At 34.4% G+C, this 5,280-nt stretch overlaps 1 non-coding gene across 1 annotated transcript; it reads left to right on the top strand.

Moving 5' to 3' along the window:
- The first annotated feature begins 1,260 nt into the window (after positions 1 to 1,260).
- Positions 1,261 to 1,345, top strand: LOC141552352 (small nucleolar RNA SNORD62). Its single transcript, XR_012485148.1, has one exon. It is a non-coding gene; the product is annotated as a small nucleolar RNA SNORD62 (small nucleolar RNA).
- The last annotated feature ends 3,935 nt before the right edge of the window (positions 1,346 to 5,280 follow it).

Raw genomic sequence — 5,280 nt, 5'->3', positions numbered from 1 at the left:
TTCAAGGGAGGCTGATTAGATCTTTTTCTATTCAAGGAAAAACTAGTCAAAGGAAGCATAGCACTTCATTCTAGGATTTGTTGTAATACTAATTTTTAATTTCTATGACGCAATTGGAGTTTTAGTATGTTTGGGAAAATATGCTTGAGTATATGTATACTTATACATTGTAAAAAAAACTATATATACTAATGAATTTCATTGAACTACTTTTTTTTCATCTTTCTTTTTTATTCATTTTTACAAGGGACAATTTAAGGTATAAAGAAAGCATAATAGGTATTAACTCGCAAACAAATGACCAAAGGGTTGCAGAGGTTATGCAATCACTGTTGACTCTGAAAATACTAAAAAAAATTACCAAAAAACTCACACAGGTAATCACAACCATCGTTAACTCTAAAAAATAAAATAAAACCAAAGAGCTAAAAGTGGTCATGAGCAAAAACCTTTCTTTATTCCATTGGAGGAGGGAAACTAGACATATGACCCAATTTAGTGTAGGCAAATCTCTCTCTCTCTGTCTCTCTCTCTGTCTCTCTCTCTGTCTCTCTCTCTGTCTCTCTCTCTCTCTCTCTCTCTCTCTCTCTCTCTCTCTCTCTCTCTCTCTCTCTCTCTCTCTGTATATCTATATCTATATCTATATCTATATCTATATATATATATATATATACTAGTGGCCACACAGTAATCCTGATCTGTAATCCTGATAATGAGGGGTAACAGCAACAATGAGACAAGTTTGATATAACAGGACTTCATGACAGTGGTTTCTGCAGGTGTTTGTCCAATATTAGGGACCAGCTGGTACTGATTTGAAACAATTCTGGGATTTTTCTGTGGCTGAATTTATCCAGAGGGTGAGCACAAAGAATTGTTGTTATTCCAAACCCAGGGCACAGCTTGCATGCTGAATCTTAGTTCTGGAAAACAGGTTGTCTCCTAATAGTAAAAAGAAGAAAGTTAAAAAAAGGAGGGAGTAGGTTTGGCAAGGGAATCCTGACATTTAACCCTTCTGGCCAAAGGGAGGGAGTCTAAAAGAATGCTTCAGCTTTTGGGCAATAAAGCCAAGATGCTATGAGAGGCCAATTGGACCAAAACAAGTTGAGTTGAAGTCAACTGTGGGCTTAGGTTGGTGAGCTCAATGATTAAGATGATAAATCTAACAATTGGTTAGCCTCTTCCCCTTAGCAATGATGGAATATTATTTATATCTCAGATCAGCTCTTAAGAGGACCTTTCAGGGAAATGTGTCCTGGGTATCAGTGAGATAGTCCCAATAGAAAATTAGGACCTTGATGTCTAGACACAAAGAAAAGGGAAGAAGGAAAAAATAACTGGGATAGTGTACTCAGCCCTTGGTCCAGAATCTTGGGAAAGTTGTCTTATTTGGATGTCATCTGTTTCTGAGTCTATAATAGATGAACCTTAAAGTCCCCAGAGGGTTCTGCTGTTGACTCAAGATTGGGGGCTTTCTTCAGATAATTTAGGAATCCATACCCACAAATTTGGCAGCTATGGGAGTAGTCAAAATGACCTAATAGGAGCCTTTAAAAAACAATGATTGATTGATCAATACAGGGCCAGTTTCCAGATAAGACTTATGGGTTGCTTAAGATATATAATTGTGTTTTCAGATGAAGAAATGAAAGCCATTTACATGAAAAAATTCTCTAAATCATTATTAATTAGAGAAATGCAAATTAGTACAACTCTGAGATACCATTTCATACCTCTCAGATTGGCTAAGGTGAAAGGAAATGATAATGATTAATATTGGAAGGCATGTAGGAAAATTGGGATATTAATGCATTGTTGTTGGAGTTGTGAAATGATCCAATTATTCTGGAGAGCAATCTAGAACTATGCCCAAAAGGGGATAAAACTGTGCATACTCTTTGATCCAACAGTGTCTCTACTGGGCTTGTATCCCAAAGAGATCATAAAAGAAGGTAAAGGACCCACATACATAAAGATATTTGTAAATGTTCTTTTTGTAGTGTCAAGGAATTGGAAATTGAGTGGATGCCCATCAGTAGGGGAATGACTGAATAAATTAAGGTATATGAATATTATGTAATATGATTGTTCCATAACAAATGATGAGCAGGCTGATTTCAGAAAAACTTAGACTCACATAAACTGATGCTGAGTGAAGTGAACAGAACCCAGAGAACATTGTACATAGTAACAGCAAAATTATGTGATGATCAACTGTGATGTATTTAACTCTTCTCAGCAATGTAGTGATTCAAGACAATTCCAATAGATTTGGAATGGAAAATGCCATCTCCATCCAGAGAGAGAACTATAGAGATTGAATATGGATCAAAGCATAGTATTTTCATCATTTTTTTGTTTGCTTGCTTTTTCTTTCTCATGTTTTTCCCCTTTTGGTTTGATTTTTCTTGCATAATATGACAAATATGGAAATATGTTTAAAAGAATTGTGCAAGTAACCCATATCAGATTGTACATGTAACCTATATCAGATTGCTTGCTGTTTTGCAGGTGGGGGAGGGGTGGTAAAGGAAGGGAAAAAGAAAAATTTGGAACACAAAGTCTTATAAAAGAGAATGTTGAAAACTATCTTTATGTGTATTTGGAAAAAATAAAATACTTTTGAGGGAAAAAAGAGGTGTACAATTGTGAAAAAAAACTCCTTGCATCAATCTTTGGATCTGAGTTTCTAGTAAACAGACCTTAGATTCTTGGTTAAGGGTCTCTAAATGGAACAAAGAGATGATAACATTTCTTAGCCATGCAGGGCTAGGTTCAAACAATACAAAGTTATTTGAAAACAAATGATATGAATAAAAAATTAAAGTGAATAACTGTAACAGGGGAAAACTATGCAAAGTCTGAGATTCTTATATTTTGTCTAGGGATATCAGACCTTCGGCTTTAAGGAAGTAGTCAATATTTTTGGAATTATATATTAAACTTTCTTAATACCTGTACTTGTAGACTAAAACTATGAACATTTGTTTTTCAAGACTAAATGATATGACAAATTCTGGTTGTGTGATATTGAGTAAGTCACATAACCTCTTCACATCCAGATAATATGTTATAGAGAATATATCAACTTGTATTAGTACAGGGATTTCTTCATGGAAAAATTGAAGCTATATCAATGAAATTGCAAGGCCACTATCCAAAATACTCTAAGTTTCAGTTAGACTGGACCTCAAAGCCTATCTAGTCCAAGAACAAGAATCTTCCCAATAATGCACCCAAGTTTCCAATTTGGCTTTTGCTTAAAAGCCTCCAATGAAAGGAAACTCACTTCCTATTAAAGAAGTTCATTATGGCCTAGACTAGCTCTAATTATTAGATATTCTTTCCTTACATTACTCCCTGAAACTCTTAGCCAACACTTCTGCCCAAGAAGAACAAATTTAATGTATTCACATGGCAACTCTTTTATTAGACTTTTATCATATTTCTCTTCCCACCCCCATCAATATATCATACCCCAAGTTTTATCTTCTGTAGACTAAAAACTCTCAGTTCAATCCTCCAGTGGAATCCCCCCATGTGGCAAGGTCTTCAGTTCACTCACCATTCTGTTTGCTTTCTTTTGAATTATTAGTTTATCTATTAATCTATTCAGTAATCACTTATTAACTATAAGTAGCCACTTAATAAATGTCCTTTGAGTAATAATTTAATTTATTTATATCCTTCCTAAAATATGAAATACAACAATGAATACAGTTCTTCAGATGTGATCTGACCAGAACAGCATATGGGACAACTCTCACCTCAAGTATGCTAGACATTCTATCTCTCTCAATACAGTAAAGGTGAGCATTGCAAGAGATAGATATGTAAACTTTACAAGAGACAGAGCATGTTCCAAATTGCTCCCCAGAATAATTGGATCAAATAACAACTTCAATAATAGTGAATTAATGTCCCAATTTTACTATATCCTATCCAACATTCATCTTTTTTTCCTTTTCTAACAATTAAGACATCATCATAACTTTGGAGAAAGCAGTTTCAGTTGAATGATAAGGTCAGAAGCCAGATTACAAAGAGTTGAGAAGGAATCAAGACAAGTACAGGTATAGACAGATTTTTCTAAGAGTTTGAAAGATATGTATAACTACAACTAGCAGTGATGATAATATCTAAAAAGAATTTTTATTTTGTTGAAGGGATTAAGATCTGGCCATGTTTATAGGGAACAGGGAAGAATGGGTGAAAATTAGAGAAAACAGATTGTAGAGGCACTCTGCTGGAAATGACAGAAAGTTCTGGGATTAACAGCATATACAAGACAAGTTTGACCCTGACAAGAAACTGCTTTCATCATTTCTCTATCAGAGACTAGAAGCAAGGCAATCATAGACATTTATTGTTTGCTTACCTGTATGTTATTATCCCCAAAATAAGAATAGGAGTAGAAATGAAGATTGCAAGCCCACATACATACTTTCCTTGAGAAAGAAGGGAGAAGAATATGATATTAGGACGTGATAAAAAGTTGTTTCTGGGTCTTCATTAGTTGGCAAGTTTGAATGGAATAAACCTAAAAAAGAAGAGAGACTACTGAGTGATGGTGGTAATGGGAGAGTCTATAAGAATCAATAAAGAGCAAAAGTCTGCCTGTGACCCTTAGAGAATCAATATATTGAAAGGGTAATTATTGGAACTATGACACCTTATATATAGAATGTCTCATTTAATCTACAATGTCTCTATCAAGCTAGAGTCAAACACCAGTTCCAGGTGTTTGGGTCTTTTGTCTTTTTGAAGGAGGATATTTTATATACGTCAATAATACATTTTATATTGTATATGTAACTACATATGTCTTATATACAAGAAGCAAAAATGTTACCAAGGATATGTATATTAGGAAAAGAGAGTAGGATGGTCATGAAGAGAGAATGTCAAAGAGCAAATGAACAGTCTGAGTAGTATACTAGAACTCTCAAGACTGTAAATCAATCAGGAAACATTTATTAAGTATCTACAGTGTGCTTAGCCTTAGAGAATTACAAAAAAAGAAACAAAAATAGACCCTGCCCTCAAAGAGTATACATTCTAAAAAGGAAGGTTCTTATAAGTAGAGCATCCCTTCTAATGTGGAATTATGGAAGAATTTAAACAAGAGTTTCATAGAACAAGAAAGCATAGGAAGGCTATGATGAATATCAGTGATTGAAGGAATACCCACCCTGAGACAATCATGGATCATTTAGAGTAACAAGGTATATATATAGATTTTTAAAAGACTTAAGAACTCTGTTCAATGTAATGGCCAAC

The sequence above is a fragment of the Sminthopsis crassicaudata genome, chromosome 1, assembly GCF_048593235.1.
Source record: "Sminthopsis crassicaudata isolate SCR6 chromosome 1, ASM4859323v1, whole genome shotgun sequence".
Classification (NCBI taxonomy): domain Eukaryota; kingdom Metazoa; phylum Chordata; class Mammalia; order Dasyuromorphia; family Dasyuridae; genus Sminthopsis; species Sminthopsis crassicaudata.
This window is presented reverse-complemented; position numbering and strand designations above follow the sequence as displayed.